The sequence below is a fragment of the Mauremys reevesii genome, linkage group 1 (genome assembly GCF_016161935.1).
Source record: "Mauremys reevesii isolate NIE-2019 linkage group 1, ASM1616193v1, whole genome shotgun sequence".
NCBI classification, from domain to species: domain Eukaryota; kingdom Metazoa; phylum Chordata; order Testudines; family Geoemydidae; genus Mauremys; species Mauremys reevesii.
In genome coordinates, this window is record NC_052623.1 from 292,810,001 (window position 1) to 292,830,836 (window position 20,836).

At 43.5% G+C, this 20,836-nt stretch overlaps 2 long non-coding RNA genes across 2 annotated transcripts; one reads left to right on the forward strand and one right to left on the reverse strand.

Annotated features, from left to right (window-relative positions):
* The first annotated feature begins 8,784 nt into the window (after positions 1-8,784).
* Positions 8,785-11,027, forward strand: LOC120395468. Its single transcript, XR_005592647.1, has 3 exons — positions 8,785-8,829; positions 9,514-9,593; positions 9,696-11,027. It is a non-coding gene; the product is annotated as an uncharacterized LOC120395468 (long non-coding RNA).
* A 4,456-nt stretch (positions 11,028-15,483) lies between these two features.
* Positions 15,484-18,816, reverse strand: LOC120387204. Its single transcript, XR_005590060.1, has 3 exons — positions 18,759-18,816; positions 18,484-18,591; positions 15,484-17,676 (listed from the first exon to the last, which is right to left on the reverse strand). It is a non-coding gene; the product is annotated as an uncharacterized LOC120387204 (long non-coding RNA).
* Between the last annotated feature and the right edge of the window lie 2,020 nt (positions 18,817-20,836).

The following is a 20,836-nucleotide window of genomic DNA, read 5'->3' on the forward strand; positions in this document are numbered from 1 at the left end:
TCTGGTAATACCAGTTATTGGGCACTGTAGTGAGTCGGTGTGGCTCCCCTCCTGCCCGGCAGAGGGAGCTGCCCTGCCAACACCTCAGTGGGCGGAACTTCCGCCCCCAATCCCCGCCCGCCGGAAGTCAAGGGGCGGGGCAGGAAGTAGAAAAGGCGCATGCCCAAGCTCAGTCAACACCCAGCCGTCGCCGGGAGCAGACGTGCCTGCGGGAGCTCCCGGCTGGGAGCCCTCCTCGGCCCAAGGTAACTGCCCTGCCTGGCCGGAGCTTCCCCTCGCCCACTACCCAGAGGAGCCCGCGGAGCCTACCCGGAGCCCGTACTGGGAGGAGCCCCCAGGATTGCCAAGCGCCCGCTACGAGGAGGAGCCCCCTAGGCCCTGCTGTTACCCAGAGGAGCCGCCCGAGCAGTCCTGGCCCCACTTCCCAGAGGAGCTACCGGACCTGCCGCCAAGCCCTCCACCGGAGCCGATGCAGACCGACTGGCCTGAATCGGGTGCGACGGACAAGGTAGGCCTTGAGGGGGAGATGGAGTGTAGCCCGGGGGTAGCCGACTCTTGTCCAGCTGAGGGCACTGATGTGCCCATGTCAGTGTGTTGCGGCCAGGATCCCCACTGACTGCAGCGGGTCCACGCCGCTGCTAGGGCCCCGGGCTGGGACACAGTGGAGTGGGTGGGCCTGTGTCCCCCCTGCCACCCCACTCACGGGTGGCAGTCTCCCCCCTCAACCCAGCGCTCTGGCATAGCAGCTTGCACTTGGCGGTTGCTGCTCAGCCCCTGCCTGAGGGTCTGAGCTAGAGCTGCTGTTTTGCTGCCCCGCCCTGACTGAGGGCTTGGGCTTTATGGACTTGAACTGCTGCTCTGCCCTGCCAGAGGGCCTGAGCTCTGCCTCTTGCTGTTGCCCTGCCCTGCTCCAGAGGGCCAGGGCTGAACTGTTGTTGCCCCGCCCTGCTCCAGAGGCCAGGGCTTATTGAACTGTTGTTGCCCCGCCCTGCTCCAGAGGGCCAGGGCTTATTGAACTGTTGTTGCCCCGCCCTGCTCCAGAGGGCCAGGGCTTATTGAACTGTTGTTGCCCCGCCCTGCTCCAGAGGGCCAGGGCTTATTGAACTGTTGTTGCCCCGCCCTGCTCCAGAGGGCCAGGGCTTATTGAACTGTTGTTGCCCCGCCCTGCTCCAGAGGGCCAGGGCTTATTGAACTGTTGTTGCCCTGCCCTGCTCCAGAGGGCCAGGGCTTATTGAACTGTTGTTGCCCTGCCCTGCTCCAGAGGGCCAGGGCTTATTGAACTGTTGTTGCCCCGCCCTGCTCCAGAGGGCCAGGGCTTATTGAACTGCTGTTGCCCCGCCCTGCTCCAGAGGGCCAGGGCTTATTGAACTGCTGTTGCCCCGCCCTGCTCCAGAGGGCCAGGGCTTATTGAACTGCTGTTGCCCCGCCCTGCTCCAGAGGGCCAGGGCTTATTGAACTGCTGTTGCCCTGCCCTGCTCCAGAGGGCCAGGGCTTATTGAACTGCTGTTGCCCCGCCCTGCTCCAGAGGGCCAGGGCTTATCTGAACTATTGTTGCCCTACCCTGCTCCAAAGGGTCAGGGCTTATTGAACTGCTGTGCCCTGCCCTGCTCCAGAGGGCCTGGGCCTATTTGAATTGCTGTTGGCCGGCCCCTGCACCAGAGGGCCCGGCGATCTAACGTTGTTCCCCGTGACTCCTAATAGCTAGCAGGCGAACAGAAGTGAGTCGGTGCGGCTCCCCTCCTGCCCGCTGGAGGGTCGAGCCCCGACCGACCAATTACAGGCACATGACCAAATATTAGTCAATAGGATTTTCAGAAAAATTATGTTCTCTATATGTTTAACGTAGTTACTGGTTCTTACTACACAATTTAAGCAAAAAACAAATAGGGATATGTACAAACTGATTTTTGTAAAAACAGTCCATTTCAGGTTTACACATACTTGGACAAATATGGTAGGAAGTAATTTCCAAATGTAAGTCAAATTAGAAAGAAAGAGTTCAACATGATTCCTGTATGGAAATACCACACAAAGGCACATTTCATTTGATATTTCTTAATTTTTGTAAATATGCAGATGACTAAAAGGGAGTCATTTTGGTGAGGACAGTGCAGGAGGAAAATATTGAGTTATTCAATCATGCCAATATATGTGAGCATTTCTCATACTATCATTTGGATAAAATCTGTATTAGGGTGCCACAACAGTGGCTTGGTCCTACTGCTGTGTTCAAATTTCCTTGGGAGATATACAATCTCATGCTCCCATGATGAATCTGAAGTAGTGAATGAAGTCTAGTCTCTCACTTCCATTCTGGAAGTCATTTTTGAGGGTTCTTTGGAAACAGCCTGCTCTGACATTAGAATACAACAGATAAAAAGTTCCCCTCACAGCACTCCAGACGTTCCTTTGGCCAGCTGAAGAGAAGCATCGATGGGCCCTGGAGAGCACTGTGTTCAGTATTATATTCTCTTTGGTCAGAAAAAGATGATCCAATCTGAGGGAGTAAAAAGAATCAAATAGTGGGGATCCTCTTAGCTATGAGAAGGGCTTGGATGATAATATGAGATGAAGGGAAGACATGCTTGAAAGGATTAGGTCAGTTGCCTTTTTTGTTTATTTTAAATGTTGGTTTTGAAAGAGCTGGCAGAGTGAGAGGTATGTCTGTGGATGCTCCTTCATTAAAGATTTCATCATAGACGCATACATTTTAAGCCCAGAAGAGGCTATTATGATCATCTAGTTTGACCCCCTGCACAACCTAGAATTTTACCAAACTTGCATCAAGCCCATAACTTCTGGTAGAGCTAAAGAACATCTTTTAGAAAGACGTATTTTATTTACTGTGCTGCATGGGTGGTAGTGGGTAAGCGCACCATTGTGGGAGGCTAGCCTCCGGCCCCTCCCACTCTGCCTGAGGCCCTGTCCCTCCCCTTCCACCCTCTTCCCCCACCAGAGCCCAGTGCACACACACCCCTGCCGCTGCCGACCCCACAATGCGGTGGGCAGGCGACATGGCCAGAGTGACCCCAGCCACACTGCTGGGCAGGTGGGTGCTGTGGCCGGAGCACTCCCAGCCCCAGCATGCCAGGTGAGTGGTGCGGCCAGAGCACCCCTAGCCCCAGTCCCAGAGTGTCCCCAGCCTCAGCGCTGGGTAGGCGGGCGTTGTGGCCGGAGCACTCCCAGCCCCAGTCCCGGAGCACCCCCAGACCCAGATCGCTGGGTGGGTGGTGCGGTCCCAGCACCCCCAGCGCTGAGTGGGTGGATGGATAGACGGCACGATGTGGCCCCAGCCCCATCGTCCCCAGCTCCGAGCCTCCTACACACCAGCCCCAGCCTGCCTGCCCCAGCCTCTCGGCGACAGAAGAATGGGAAGGGAATTGGAAGCAGGCGGGGAGTCGGGCCATGCCGGTTTGTTTGGGGAGGCAGAGCCTTCCCCTGCCTATGTTACCCGTCGCCCATGCTGTGCTGCCTGTTTGAGCCTTGGAGTTGAATATTTTGAGCCAGTTTCTCAGCCAGTGCAAATCAACATTTTCAGATTTACACCATTAGAGAATCTGGCACCTCTATGTCTGTCTCCACCACAAACATCAATGAACAAACAGCGTAGTACAAATGTGTGTGACAGCTCAGCAGTGTTTGTATTCCCTGCACAGTGGGCAGGGATTTTTAATTTCACACCTCTTTCCCAGCATGTTACAATGATTCCAGACCCTTAGCAAACATGCACATTAATGCCAGTATCTTACATTAGTTTTGGTCTCTCTGTGTGTGTATATATGTGTGTATATATATGCGTGTGTATATATAGAAAAATAGTTATTTAGAATTGTGGGAATATTGGTAATGAAGGAAGAAATTCTGTCTGAGTTTCTCTAAGCTCTCAATTAGGGAGCATGCACAAGAAATCATTAATTTATTATTCTCATAATATTTTATTGCAGTCAGGGCTGACTTGAAAACAAGACTTCTATTTCACAAAATATTTTGAGGTTTCAAAATTTGTTTTTCTTTTGGATTGGAACAAAAATGAAACCTAATTTCGCAAGCACTATCCTGGAATAGCCAGTAGCCCCACCACTGGGGTACTCAGTTGGAATGTGGGAAGACCAAGTTCAAGTCCCTTCTCCAAATCAGGCAGACGAGAGACTTGAAGCTGGGTCTCTGACCTACTACATAAATGTGCTGAACACTGGGCTATTGTGAGGTGTGTTTTACTCTTGTTTTGACCAGAAAAATCTCATGAAATGTTTTGACAGATCAGCATTTTCCAACAAAAAATGTTTTGATGAACAAGTACCGATTGGCTCTAATTACAGTAACATCTAAAGGTTCCAACCAAGGCAGTGGCCCCATTGTGCTGGGCACTGTACATGCACATAGTAAGAGACAGTCTCTGCCCAAAGAGTTTACCATCTAAACTAACACACTAGGGGAGAAAAAGTACAGTTACCCCTGGTTTGCACATGAGGCATAGACAGCTGCCTCTGGAAATTTATATCAGAACTGAGACCTGAACTCAGATCTTAAGAATCCAAGTCCACTGTCTTAACCACCAGATCATATTCCCAGTTGTGGATGGTCTTGTAGATAAAGCACCTGGTACTTCTTGCACTATTGAAGTCCATTGTACAGGGATTATATTTCATGACACTGTCCGTTTATAGTGTCAATACAACCATGTCATTGTCATGTTCATTTTCTTATCTTTCCCCGGGATTGTTCACCTCATCTGAAACTAGAGATATGTCAACAGAAACAGAAATGGCCCAGAGAAAGTTAACGAAGATGAATAGCAGCACAGGGTGTTGGAGAGTTGGGATAGCTTTCAGATGAAAAGGAAATAAACATCTATTAATTTGAAAAAGGGAAGCTTAAGAGCAAAAACAGAGTCTGGTATAGTGAAAACCATCTAGACACTCCCATCCAATAATACAAGAAGACATTCAATCAAATGTAGCGGAAACATTTCAAATAATTAAAAAGACGTATATTTTAACTTAAAATATCATTAACCTGTGGAACTCATAGCTAAAGGATTTATCATCATTAAGGGCAATCAACCAGTAATAAGATTACTTATCGTGGGCTTAATTCTCCTCTCAAACCAGCTTTACACTGCCTTCACTAGAGTTACCCCCTCACTTGCACCAGTTTAAAAGAGAAGAGCATGAGGCCTAATATATGAATAAGACTAGCAACGATAGTTATACCAGCTAGTATAGGAAAGGCTATCAGTCCAAATAAAGGCTGTCAACCATTATGCCTTAGGATATAATCTCTGGACGTGATCCCTGAAGGCCAGGAAACATTTCTACTCTCAGGGACTCTATTGCACAATGGATCAGGTATATTTTGTATTTTGTGGGGAGGGGCACGAGGAAAGGAGAGTTCATCTTCTTAATGCATGATAGAGAGGCCTCCCTACCCATTCCCCAGTGAAATGGCTCCCATTGCCACTGTCTCTACGCATACTGGAGCAACTGCAACCTCTTCCCAACTTGGAAGAATTTTTGTTGACACTCCTCTCACATAGAAGCAGGTGGAGGACTGTGCTCCTGCCTGCTAATATGTAGCTGAGTGAGTGCTCCTCAGCACTACAGAAGATACAAAAAAGTGCCCACAGCAAAGGTAAAGCACATTAGTGATATGGATCATAATTCTAGAACTAAGAACTAGTATCACTGCCCCTTACTCTGATTATAGTCACTTCCAATTAGGAATGAGCCAATCCCTTTGGAGTAAAAGGAGAACTGACCTTTTCCCCAAATTTAAATTAGCCCCACTGTTTAATTCTTGCCTGTGCTATGTGTCTGCCTTGGTACTTATATGATCCTTATCATCATAATATCTGAGTACCTGGCAATGAAGCACTCATTTACCTATGCAGTCCATGAATTTTTCATTTAATTACTAAAGATAACTTCTGTGATGCATTTTAGAACTGCATTTTATGTGCTTTACAAAAGGCTGCTAAATCTGTCTTCCTCCTACGTTTTAATAAAAGCATCGCTGTCCCCCTCCGCACTATCCCCGCACACACACACACTTTTTGGTCTTTCAGTAAGTGTCAGAAATCAAGAATTTTCCTGACAACTTGTAGGCAACACATGTCAATCTTGTTAAGTCACCTTTGCAACATGCTTTTATTATACATTATGTGTTAATTTAAACAAAATGTTCATAATCTGGGGAAAAAATAGGAACATAGGCCCAAATCCTCAAAGGTATTTAGATGCCTAAATACCATTGAAAGCAATGGGAGGTAGGTGAGTAAATACCTTTGAGAATCTAGGTCAGATATTTTCTATCTGACTGTATTTCAGAAACTACATTTTTTGAAATATAGATAGAAATGTAGGTCTGAAAGGGACCTCGAGAAGTCATCTAGTCCACCCCCCTGCACTGAAGCAGGTGGGATGGATCTGCAAATCAGGGAAGTACAACTCCCATTAGCTCCCTCCCTGCTGCACATCCCCTTCATCATGACCAAGTAAGAGGAAAGGTCCTGAAGAAGGAGGTGCCCGGGATCTGTGGGATCAGCTGCCACATGACTAGCTAGAAGCTGCAGAAAAGCTCAAGGCACAAAAGATTCCCCAGGAACAGTAAGAGCCACGTGGGGAACAGGCTGTGACCGTCAGACATTACAGCAAGGTGCAGGGTTGTGTGGGATGTTAGGGAAGCAGCAGCAGCTGGGCAGGAAGCCAGTGCAGGGGGTTCCCAAAGAGAGACACTAACTTGGCCTTGCCTGGAAACCTGCATGTGCCTATTTGTTTGGAATAGAGACTGCACTGGAGAGGCCACCCCAGGCACTAGGCTGAAGATCCCTGACTCTCAATTGGACTGTCCCAGGGACCTAAACAAGAGCCAGTATTGCTCACTTTTAACTGTAACTGTTTAAGCCTCTGTACTTAGGGTATTTGCAACATTTTCCCTTTCCTCCAAGCTCTAGTAAAATAACCTTCCCCTTAGCCATGTATCTGAGTTCTTATTGGGACCCAGCAGGGCCAGCACCTACAAAGCCTACCTGCTGAAGCACCTGCAGTACTTGTTCTGAGTTGTGGTACACCTTGAATGCAACTGGCACCTTCCATGCTTGGTGCACTGAGAAGCCATAATAATTACACAGGATTAAGTATAACTAGACCATCCTTGACAGGCATTTGTCTAACTTGTTCTTAAAACCCTCTGGTGATGGGGATTTCATGACCTCCTGAGGTTACCTGTTCCTGTGCTTAACTATCCTTACAGTTGGAATGTTTTTCATAATATTTAACCAAAATCTTCATTGCTGTAAACTAAGATGATTCGTTCTTGTCCTACTCTCAGTGGACATGGAGAACAATTGTTCACAGTCCTCTTTATAACAGTTCTTATCATATTTGAAGACTGTTATCATGTTTTCCCTTAGCCTTCTTTTGTCTAGACTAAACAGGCCCAGTTCTTTCAACCTTTTATCCTTTTTTCCCTCTTCTCTGGACTCTCCAATTTGCTCCCATCTTTCTTAAAGTTTATTGCTCAAAATAGGAGACATTACTCCAGCTGAGACCTCACCAGTGCTGAGTACAGTGAAACAGTTACCTCCTGTGTCTTACTTATGACACTCCTGTTAATACAGCCCAGAATGACAGTTGCCTTTTTTGCCTCAGTATCACACTGTTGGCTCATACTCAATTTGTGATCCACTAACCATCAGATTCTACCAGTTATTTGTATTTTTATTTTTGCACTTGACTTTTCCTTCCTGAGTGTAATACTTTGCACTTGTCTTTATTGAATTATATCTTATTGATTTCAGACTAATTCTCCAATTTATCAAGATAATTCTGAATTCTAATCCTGTCCTTCAAACCCTCCCATCTTGGTGCTGTCCATTTTCCAATTTGTTAATGAAAATATTGAACAGCAATGGATCCAAGACAGATGCTTCTGGGGTCCCCTTTAATATGTCCTCCCATTGGTTTCTACATTGCCATTGGATTGTCCAGGAAAAAATCAGTGTTTGGTTTTATTGGGTGTTGTCTAGTCTTAATGTTTACTTTAGAACAGTTTATCCAAAATAATCTTATTCTGAACCAGAAGCTCCTCCTCTGTTTCAGGTTTTGTATCAGCCTATTGACTTTATAATCTGAAAACTCTTGGTCTTTAATGATCTGCATCACATCTGTAGGCATAAAACTGTCTTCTTAGCTTCTCAACAATACAGAAACATTAGGCATACACTGCAAAGCTCTTTCAATCCATTCTTTGTGCAACGGGGGTTTTGTAAATTACAACCATTTTTGCATTAAAAACAAGACTGTAGTGATTTGGGATAGTTGTGTCATTAAGCTGAGCTAATAAGCTTCTGACACCGCTCAGCTGTGTTACTGGTGAACATAGTAACTGTACCCACTTTGCACTAGGAATCAGGGTTTGTTTGTGCTTAATGACCGTGAGTATCTGGGTGCTGACATACTACCTCACATTCTTTTAAAAATATTCTAAAGATAGTAGTACTAATAATGCAAATAGTAGCATTGTGGGCTGTTATTATAGAATATCATTGTAATTTGAAACTGCTTTAAAGCAGTTAACAGCTACCTGTACCAGGTTGGTTACCGTTACTGTTACCGTTACCTGCTCCTGTCCTGAGGGGTTTAAAAAGTGGCCTAGCAGGGTTAGGAAGCTGCAGCTATAAAAGCTGGGCTGATTGGGGAAGTGGCTGCAGCTGGGCCACACCCCAATCAGGCCACAGCTGGCCCCTATAAAAGGCTGTGAGCCAGGAGCCCACTCAGTCTCCCTCTGCCTGTAGAAGGAGAAGGGCCTGGCTGTAGGGAGCTAGACAAGGTACCTGGAGCTCAGCTCCTGCCTGGAAAGCCCTAGGCTGTGGCCTAGCATTAGGCCAAGAGGTACTGGGGGTTGCAGGGTGCAGCCTAGGGGTACGCAAAGGCAGCAGGTCCAAACCCCTTTGCTGATGATGAGTGGCTTATACTGAAATCTGCCCCAGTGAACAGGGGCTAGATGGAGACTGGGCAGTAGCCAATACTGAGGTATAGTGGGATGGGGGTTCCCCTGAGAGGGGGAGACCCAGTTAAAAGGGGCACTGGGGTCCTGGGAGGGACATGGGGGCCAGTAGCTGGAAGGTGGATCACTGGCCTGCAGTGGGTGCTCTGGGCTGGTAGTGAGCTAATTCCTGAGGACAACCAGCAGGAGGCATTGCAGGGGTGAGTCGGGATGTCTACACTACCTAAAATTGTGCAGGATAAGCTCTTTGCCAATATCCGTATAGGAGTCCAGGCCAAGCAAAAGGGAAACAATGATGCCTCTTGACTTCAGTGACTTCATCTGACTGAATGGCCTTTTAAGGTCATGGTGTTTGGGAACAGGTCTCCAGTCAGCGCTCTAAGCAGAGTCCCAAAGGGAGGGTTGTGATTAGGATGTTCAACCTGTTTGACTTAACTGTGTTGATTTGTTTCTGGATGAGTTGTTAGGAGCTTTTCAAATTCTCTTTCCCTTTCATTTTGTATGGAGAATTTTCAGAAGGAGGTGTTTCCACTAATGGGCCATAACAGTGCCTGGCCCAAAGAAAGAAAGCTTTCCGAGATCAGGAGGTGTGTTTTTATGGTTACTGAATTTTTTGAACAATTTAGCCATAAAGGTTGGCCTTAGATTATATAGTACTGTATGACTGCATGCCATTTTTACACTTCCAGATTATCCGCCTCTCCTTCTGTCTGATTTGGCTGTTGTTTGGGTTCCAGTATTTTGTCCTACATTTCAGAAAAGTGAGGCCTTTCCATACAAAGAACATTGGTATGTGTACATGTGAAGGAGGAATATGGGGACCCTGTTGACAATAATTCTGAGGAATAGCATTTTAAACCCTTTTATACTACATGCAATAAAATACATAGTTGTAACTATACCAAGATTTATTTCAAGATAACAAAGCAGTATGAGAAGATCAAAATTGTCCACTTACACTGGCATTGAGAGGCAGCTGGATCCTAACTCAAGGAACAGCTTTCTTTTGACTGTGTTAATTCTTGATGCTTATGTATGCTCTGCATGAATTACAGTGTTAACAACTCGAACTTACCCATTGAATCAGGTGGCATCTGTTTTGCATGGGGCTGGGAGCAGATTGATCTAACAGCAACTCTTTTTTTCTCCTTTAGTCTTCTTTTTCTTCTCTTCTCTCTTTTTTTGAAGATAGTAATAAAATAAATGGACAGAAGTTGCATAACAGCATAAATAGTATGACTGTTTCAAAACCCTTTTGTGTTTGGCAAGCGTAGACAGGGCAAAGCAAGAGAGTATGCCAAAAATTGTGTTTACGACAAGTGGAGTGAGCAAAACTCTTCCTGCTGTTCCATTTCTCCTGGGACAAGAGTGCAAAGCCAGTCCAAACTGATCTGATTGGAAATAAGAAAGATCTTCCGTTTCAGCAGGGTCTCCAGTGAAAGAGTACCTGTGTGGTCATGAACTGCTTTCTTGTAGCATATTGTGTACTGTACTGCTCGTATCTGAAACCCATCCAGCAGTAACATGGGCTTGGCAGTCTCATTTTGAAACTTTCTGTCAACAAGATGTCTTTGGAAGGGGGAAACCAACAAGAAATTATATTTGTCACACGCTGCTGAGATAAGGGGATCTTGGCAATTATTGAGTGATAGATTGCTGCCCTAAACCCTTAATTTCATGCTCTTTTTCTGTACTGTGGTTTTGTTCCAATTGGCTCCTTGCCTTGGAATCTACTAAGCACTGCTAGGTTAAATGTGATAGACAGCCCATAGCAAAAGCAATCAGTTATTTTGACAGCTCAGAAGAGGTCAGGGACACTTCCCAAAGCTGGTGTGGTGAGTCTTCAGCACTCTGAGGCAAAAAGTAGGCATGACTCTTCTTTTGATTGACTTGCACATTCTTCTGTATCCCTCTCCTTCTCCTCCCCCTCACAGTCCTAGCCAGCTTTGGCTAGAGAAGCAGTCTCAAGGCACCTATAATATTTTCTTCATTGTACAACATCAGGGTACTGTGTTTCTAATTTAAATAAACTGGTTTATTACATGTAGTGGTGTGAAATTAATTGGGATTTTACATGTAAGGGGATAACACAGTTTGATATTAATATAATGTAATCTCTTTTAAGGGTAAAGTGCTGCTTTTGCTAAGCAGCATCTCTGGAGCATATGTAATATAGCCTGTTAGTTTGCTGTAGTATCATAAACGGCCATTATGCCCTTAGTTTTTTTTCAAGACATTTAACGTATTCTAGGTTCTCTGTCTAAGAATAGCCCATATTGAGGCCCTAAAATTAAAAGGGAAGCCATAATTGGGGAGATAAAAAAGGAAATTTTGTCTTTGTTTAAAATGCAGGTGATTTTTTTTCTCATCTCATACTTCTTCTTCTCCCCAGACAAGAAATGAATAGAAAATTGCCAAAAAATAAACCAGATTTATATTTTCAATAGAGGAAGATAGTCCCCAATCCGGCAAACTCTTACTTACATTAGCACTAATTTATGTAAGCAGAGTCGGTGAAATCTACGCTGACATCTGGTGGTGAGTTGTGGAAAAGAACCTTCAGGGTCTGGTCTTGTTTGCATAGGCACACCTAGCATGAGCCCACAGCTGCCCAAATGGTCACTTTGACTGCTGTGGGATCCCCAGTTTCTCTTTTATTGGGGCAGGAAGAAAGTGTTACCCTGATTATGTGAATCAAGGCCAGTGGAACTGTTTTATGACAGAGGGACTCACCATCAACTAAGTAGCACTTGCTAGACAAGGGACATGGGTTCCAATACACAGTGAATTGAGAGAGGCTGGGGGATAGGTATTTGTACTTGATGGTATGGGCCCCTTTTAAGGGCTTGAAACACCAATTGTACCACCTCCTCTCTCCACTGTTGAATAGCAGAGCTAATTTTGATTCCATTAAGAGTCTAGTTACAGGCTGCTGTGCTGAATTCACTTTGGGCCAATGATGCACCAGCACTGGGGCTCCCCTACTACAAGCTAAAATTACTAAGAACTGTGATCACTGAGTGCAGTGTTAACTAGCGGGGGAACCTGAACATGTATTGCTAAGTGGCTGGCAGAGCAGTGCAGTTGGTGGGACGGTTGGAGCAGCCCATGGGACGGCGAGCAGGGCGGGGCAGTTCGTGGGATGCAAGGCTGGTGGAGTGGAGTGGCTCATGGTGAAGACTGCAGCAGAACCTCACGGAGAGGCGGGGCAATCAGCCTTGGACCATGTAAGGTGCCCCTTAACACCCCGCATGCCCCTTTCTTCCCACCCCCGATTTCCACCCAGCTGGGGTGGGGAGGGGTGTAGAACTCAGAAGATAAACTTTTGGACTCTGGGGCTGCACTGATCAGGGACAGACTTTTGGCGTGTTGGACTTTTGGAACTTTGGGGTGATCTTTTGGATGGTTGGACTTAAGACCCTGAGGGGAAAAGGATACTGCCAAACTTATTTGGGGGTGGGTCTTTTGCTCATGGTTTGTATTATGAATCCTGTTTGTGGTGTTTCCCCAACATAATGCCACATTGTTTCCCTCCTTTATTAAAAGGATTTTGCTGCACTCAGACTCCATGCTTGTGAGAGGGGAAGTATTGCCTCCTAGAGGCGCCTGGGTGTGGTATGTAATTGTCCCAGGTCACTGGGTAGGGGCTCGAGGTGGTTTTGCATTGCGTTACTGAAACAGAACCCCTAGATACTGAACCCCTAGATACTGAACCCCTTGTTGCTGCCAACTCAGACAGGCACAAGTGTTACATTTATGAAATTTCCAGAGAAATAAAAATTCAAAAAAAACCTGTTAGAAGTGAAAAACTCATTTTGTTCTGATATTGTTGAATCATAATTGAATATGTAATATATTATATTGTATGTACAATTAAATGTAATGTGGAAAATGTTAACATTCAAATTAATATACAATATTCACCATGATGTATTATATATTTATTATAAAGCATGCAATTTCTTATTAAAATGAACACTCAATATATTATAAAATGAATCAAAATAAAGTTTAAGCAAAATGTTTTACCTTCTCAAAGTTTCAATATTACAAAAATTAAATGTAAAAGTTGAATTATTCATATGAACTTTTTCCTCATGGAAATTGTCAGAAGTGATATGTTGTTGCAAAACATTTTGATTTTGACAAAACTGCTTTTTTAATGGAAAACTATTTCATCAAAATTTTCTCACCAACTCTACTCCTCGTCTACCTTCTATATACCATTCATTGTGTACTTTTTATCCTGAGCTGCTGTTATATATTTCTTTTCTAAGGTAAAATCCCAATCTTTACGTTCTCTCATCATATGAAAGTTTTTTCCATGCCCCTACACATTCTTTTCATCCTTCTCTGAATTCCCACTAATGCGGCAATAGCTTTTTAGAGACATGGTTACCAGTAGCTCATGCAGTATTCCATATGAGGTGAAATACTGATATATAATATATACTGGCACTGTAATATTTTCCATATTATTCATCAATCCACTTCCTTTGTATCAGAACTCTTCTATATTGGTGTCAAGTTCAATGAGCCTTGTGTCTTCTGGCTCAGTTAGGACCAAAAGATGAAGCAATGAAACACTAGAAGACAGACAGTTTTCATGATATTTCTGACCAGCCTAAAACAGGGATGTACCCTATTTCTCAGAAGAAAGTCTGATCTTGTGAAATTTGCAGATCAAAAATGATAGAGCTGGAAAAAAACTCCTGAATTACACCTCCTAAGTTGTGTGAGGTTTCTCCATCACTAATTTTCACATAATCAGCTAACAGCATTCCATGCTCTGGAGTGATAAATATCATAGCATTCTGCAAATGTATCATGTTAAATAATGCTTAAGAAGATTACAAGCAATTAACAAAATTAATATGAGTAACCATTTGCAATCTGTTATGTTTTTGTTTATGGTAATTCTTAATAGCCAAATTCTGTCCTCAGTTAGGCACATGCAATTCCTGATGAAGGTTAAACACATCTCAAAGTTAAATGTCATTCTAACTATTTAATTTACATCTGATACTTCTTTATGAAATTATTAGCTAACTATACTTGTGTTACTGAAAGTGAAAGGACTTTATGGAATAATTGTGCTGATTAGAATCTTATTTTGCAAGACAGTCATATTTCAGTGACGTGTAGAGCTAGCTAGTCATCTTCAGAAATGGTGGCAGAATCTAGCCCACTGACAATAGAGTAGAGCTGGTTAAAAAAGGCAGCAATTAAAGTATATATTATAAAACAAATAGCAATCAATATAAGCTAGAAGTTATGAAGGGTAGAAAATTGATAAGGGATTCTAAAGACATCTGGGAAAAATGGCTCGCTGGCACAGCTAAGGCCAATAAGAAACATTCTTTTAAGTATAACTGGAACAAAAGAAATCCTAATACTGGTACAGGCCCATTACTAGATGGAGATGGTAAACTGTAAGTAATGATGTTGTAAAGGCAGAACTGTTCATACAAATATGGAACAGAAATAGTTACTGATCTTGTATCACATGAGGATGATGAAGTACTTCCAGTCCACTAATCACTCTAGGGATACATATTTTAAAATTACTTTTGCAAGGCATTTGACTTAGTACCATATCACATTCAGATTAATAAAACAACACCATACAATATCAATAAAGGACATGTTAAATGGTTTAAGAACTGGCTAACTGACAGATCTCAAAAAGTAGTAGTCAGTGCAGAATCATCATCAAATGGGTGTATTTTTCTAGTGGGTACTGTAGGGACTGGTACTTCCCAATGCCATACAAGATTTTCTTCAGTGATATGATAGTAAATATAAAATCACTGCTGATAAAATTTGCAGATGACACAAGGATTGGCAGACTGAAAAATGAGGAGGAGATAGCTGTCATATAGCGTGATCTAGATTGCTTGAGAAGGTGGGTCCATTCAAACAAAATACATGTGAATACAACCAAAAAAAAAAAAGCTATACATCTAGGAACAAGGAATGCAGGCCAAACCTAGAGAATGGGGGACTGTATCCTGGAAAGCAGTGACTTTGAAAAAGATTTAGGAGTCATAATGGATAAACAACACAACACAATATCCCAGTACGATGCCCCAGTACGATGCTGTGACAAAAAAGAGCTAATGTAATACTTGGATGTTTAAAAGGAGACATAGAGAGTAGGTAGGTCATTGTACCTCTGTATATGGCATTAGTGAGACTGATACTAGAATACTGAGTATAGTTCTGATGCTCACATTTTGAAAATGATGTTGAAAAATTGGAAAAGTTGCAGAAAAGAGCAATAAAAATGATTTGAGGATTGCCTTACAGTGAGAGACTTAAAGACACACATCTGTTTAGCTTATGAAAAAGAAAATTCAGAGGTGGCTTGAATATGGTGTATACAAATCTTCACAAGGAGAAAATTCTGGATAGTAGAGGGCTTTTTAATCCAACGGAAAAAGGCATAACAAGATCAATGGCTGAAAGCAGGATCCAGAGAATTCAATGTCCTGGGAGGATCCTGGGAGGGGATGGGTGTAGGTGTTCATGGGCCAGTAAGGTCAGGCTGGCAGCGGTGGGAATACCTGAGAGGGGAAGAGGAAAGGGAGAGGGGATGTGTACCATGTGAAAAATATCTGGGTGTGCCCATTCTTGTGTAACATTTCAATTTTAACTACATTTCATTTTCCAATGGAAAACTGTTCCATCAAAAATCTTTTTGGCTAACTGTACAGAAGATCTGGAAAAGGACTCACTGGATCATTATGTTCAGCCTATTGCCTCAAGCAGGAAGGAACCTAGGGGATATTAGTCATTTAATAAACCTTTCCTTAAACATGTCTAGTGATTTTAGCCTAATTACCTGACTAGGCAAATTGTTCTCCTTTTTGTTGAACCTTACTATCAAAGGCATTTCCTTACAACTAACTAAATGTGGCCTTTGCAATTTCAGTCAATTTCTCCTTGTTTTAACAAGGAGTAGGAGTTATTTCCCGTCTTCTGTTCTAATTCCCCTCAAATAGTTAGTGTTACCATACCAGCTTGAAAAATAATTGTTTCAGCTCATCAAATTTAGTTCCTTAATCTGCCCTTGTAGGTCATTCTAGGTCTTACATAAGTTTAGTTGCCTTTCTTTGAACTTCTTCTATGGATCAAATCCTGAATTTCTAATACAGGCAAAAAAAATACATTTTGAGCTTTATGTGAGATTTTTTGAACTGTGTCAGTTTTGTGTAAAGGGTTAGAGTTAACTGGATGTTCAAGTGATCCTTTTTATCTGGCATTTAACAGCAAGTGAATTTTCAGGTGATTTGAAGTGAATTTTAAAGAGGCCGAGGGCCTGTTAGGATAAAGAGTGGAGAGGGAGGTACATTTGTATGGCTGTTTTCCTTGTAGTCTGGGGATTTTTCTAGCTGGGAAACAACTGATGCCCCTTCCTCTCCACTGGCTATTCTTCTTCATTTTCACAGGCGCCAGCCTCTTTATATCTTCTGCAAATTTCTTTGCTGTTCAGTATAAAGTACATTCGTCTCACAAATGTTACAAACTGTAAATTTAGTAATTTTGGTCCCAGAATTGATCTTATATGGAAGTCAACTAGATACCTCCTTCTGTTCTAATGGAACACCATTGGTAATAGCTTGTTGCTCTCAATCCACCATGCATTGTTTAGCCACCTTCTTTTATTATTATCCTGACAAAATATCTTCAGTTTTGCTGTGAGATTTCTGTGTGCCACAGTTTCAAAGACTTGGCCAAAACATAGATAAATTAGGCCCACCCACTCTCTCATTATACAGAGCAGTTAGATTTGTGAAGCTCAGTTCTTACCAAACTATGTTGTCTGTAACGCATCAGGTGCATCTGCTCAGAACCGTGTGTCTACACACAGATTGTTCAACTTAGTTATTAAGTAGTTTGCCATGAACTGAAGTCAGGTTGAGAGGTCTATGATTACAGGATTTATATTTCTTGTTGATATACAGGAGGAATATAGCCATCACTTGGCCTACTCTCCCGCTCTCCCCATCCATTTTTAATTCCCATGCAGCTCCAGAAGAGTAATTAGGGAGCAATCAGCGCAGGGATTGCAATTTTATCTGGCTCTTATATAAGCTGTGCAAAAGAGGATGGATTCCTTTACTCTCTGTGACCCATAAGCAGAATCTAGTCCTATCTTAGATAGGTAATGAAAGGATCCCGGATCATATGATGCCCTCACTTATACCCATACAACCCCACTTAAATCAAGACTTCAACTTATGCACAGTTTCCTACATTGCCATGCTTGCTGCATAGGCCACAACCAGCCAGAACTGTAAGTGCTGTGAAGGCATTCAAATACTATAGCGGCACTCAGGTACTGTAGTGATGAAGGCCTTATAAATATCTAGCCTGATAAGCAAGGTAGACAGGAGAATGCATGTAGCTTTGTTCAGTACTGCAAGGATTCTGGTATCTTGTGTTTCTGAGATGAATTTAAAGAAATATTCTCCTGGAGTTGTCTTTCTGCAAGGCAGGACCAGGCAGAGGAACTGGTGGCTCAAGGGATGAGGATGTAAGACAGCTGCTGGCAAGTAGCATCAGGATTTTGCTCTTCTTAAGGACTGCCTGTGGAATGATCAGAAGAATTCACCAGGGTCTCCTGCTCCATTAAGCTCAGGAAAATATTGTATGATTATTCAGTACCTGTGAGAAAAGACATTTTAAGATTATATCAACTTGAGCTGTTAATAAAATATTGATGTTTTATTTTATTATTCTGTTGTGGCTGTGCTTTTGACAAAGCCTGGCCTGTTTGACTGTATGAATATATTTATGTAGTACATTACGCAAGGTCACAGTCATTTGTATAGTCTGCCTAGTTCCCATTTTTTATAAAATCACATACACACGGCACTTTTGCCCTCTTGCAGACTGATTTTGAAAGAATCTATTTGTTTCAGAAAAGCAGAGAAATGCTTTCAAAGATGAATCTGAGGGTCTGAGGGAGCACAGCATTTAAGCATGTGTTTAACTTCAGCAGCAAGGAAGAAAACCTGTCTCCCAGTATATTTTAACCTCTACAAAATGTAATTAATTTATACTGAAAATATGAATAAGTATAAATGTACAGCTGACATTTAAACTCCAAAGTAAACACATAGATTAGCCCACATGTCTCCATCCCAGCTCTGCACTCTCTTCTTGGTTTGCAATTAAGTATTTGTGTACCGTAGCATTCATCTAGAAAGTGACAAATGCTTACTCATGTGGTCCTCAGCATCTGAGCATCAAAACCAGAACAAAATGTTTCCTTCCTACCTCCAATGGAACAAATATTTCTTTGCTTGTGATAACACTAGAACTGCCATTTACTTTTTGGAATGCCCATTTCTATAGCCTCATACATAATAACATTTGCCAGGTCATTGCCATGAAGGGTTGGGGCAGATCCCAGGTTCCATCGATGCCCCATCTACCAGCTCAGGGAGGAAAATAGTGGGCACATCTCACCTCTTTATCCCTAAGTGCCTGGATCCAAGGTCCAGGGAAGGTGTACAGAATGGGGTCTGACTCCCATTATGATCCTGTGTGGCTGAATAGTGTGAGCCGTGATCTAGCCTGAAATAAATAGATTTGCAGTGAGCCAGTAAATGCCAAGTGAATCTCTGCAAACTGGAGTTTTCCCTATAGATTTGCAGTGAGACTGCAAGGTTAATTTCTGATTCATTCCAATTTCATCATCTATAAACCTACATGAACCAGTCCTGACAAAAACCTTTGCAAACCTGTTTAGAGCAGAACTTGAATAGTTTCTTACAGCTCCTCCTCTAAAGCTTATCTCCAGAGTCATATAATGTGCTCCATAGAAATATATCTCCCATTTGTACCAAGAGCAAAATTTACCAGCTGAAACCATTCAAAGTTTTTCAGACAGCTGAAGGTTGAAGGCTGCATAATGCTTGCTGCTACATATTTTCATCAGCTGAATCTCACTATCATGGTCAGCTGCTTTTGTGCTCTGACCTGAAAAAAAAATGGAGTTAGAGAAAGTAGAAGCTCAAATCTGTGAAAAAGCCTCACAAAACTTTGCTATGAATGAGTCTAACATCATCTAATGTGAAGCTGGAATAATTTCAGACACTATTCAGCATCCAACATCAATTATTATAAAATCACTGCTAATACAATTTGTGGTTACCAATCTTTGTGTCAATGATGAGGCAGGGCAATCATACAGAGGGAGCTGGATTGCTTGGTAGGATAGGCCCTCTCAAGCAAATTCTGTTTTAATACAGCCAAAGGCAAAGTTAGACACTTGAGAACAAGGAACACTGGCTATACCTACAGAATGGGGGATTGTATGCTGGAAAGCAGTGACTCTGATAATGATTTAGGGGTCATAATGGCCAAGCAACAGAATTTGTTGCACTGCTGTGGCAAATAGGGCTAATGTGATGTTTGTATGTACAAACAGGGAGTCAGTGATTAGGAGTAGAGAGAGATTTTACTTTTCTGTATGGCACTGGAATATTGCATCCAGTTCCAGTATCTTTGGCTATGTCTACACTACCACGGCAAGTCGACCTACGCTATGCAACTCCAGCTACGTCAATAACGTAGCTGGAGTTGATGTACCTTAGGTCGAGTTGCTGTGGGGGCTACACACGGGGGGTTGACAGGAGAAAATCTCCTGATAACTTACCTTACTCTTCTCATTGTGGGTAGAGTACAGGGGTCAACTGGAGAGAGATCTGCAGTTAATTTGGCAGGTCTTTACTAGACTGCCGGTGGATCAATCTCAGAGCGTTGATCCCCGCTGTAGTGTAGACCTGCCCTATGTTTTAAAAAGGATGTTGAGAAATTGGAGACTCTGCAGAAAACTGACAGAAAAATAGCTTGAGGGCTGAAGAAAATGTTTTTCAGTGAAGGACTTAAAGAGCTCAGTCTGTTTAGTTTATGAAAAAGAAAATTGTGAAGTGACCTTCATAGGGAGAAAATCCTGGGTACTAAAGGGCTCTGTAATCCAGTGGACACAGGCATAACAAGCTCTGATGACTGGAAGCTGAAATTCAAATTGGAAATAAGGGACACTGTGATGGAGTGGACTAGGCCTTGAAGCCTCCTGCTGGAGGCCTTGTGGCTCTGCCACACCCCGTCCCAGAAAAGGGCATTAGAGAGGTTCTCCAAGCTGCCTAGAGTGGCTGTGTGGGAAGCAGCCAATCAGGGCCCAGCAGACTAGTATATGAAGAGCTGCAGGGCCAGCACAAGTTCAGTTCCTTGCTAGAGCTGGTGGAGAGTAGATTGTCCTCTGTGCTGGCTGCTGGGACTCCACCAAGACAAGACTCTAATGCAGGGGTTCCCAAACTTGGTTCATGGCTTGTTCAGGGTAAGCCCCTGGCAGGCTGCGAGATGCTTTGTTTACCTGAGTGTCCACAGGTACAGCTGCTCGCATCTTATAGGAGCAATGCAGTTTATTTAAAGGGACATTGTGGATGGCTGCTAGCTATAGGGTCTCTGGGTTGGGACCTGGAGTAGAGGGCAGGCCCAGGTCCCTCCAACCAGCCACTGGAAAAGTGGTCTGGAGTTTGAGGCACCCCAAAATGGGGTTTGAACTATAGTGGCCCAGCTGAAGAGCTGGGGCCAGAAAGGCCCCGAGAGGGCAAGACCTTGCCTCCAGGTAAGGAGCCCTGGGGCACTGCTCTATTCTGGAGCAGGGACAAACTGTGAGAGACATTACAGAGGGCCCAGAGAGAGGCCCCTGTTGGACTTGTACCCCAAAAGGGGTTTGCATTGCTTTTATCTCAGACAGACTGTGTATGACTTGGCCAGAGGGCTGAATCAGTGAAGAGGTAAAGAGAGAGTG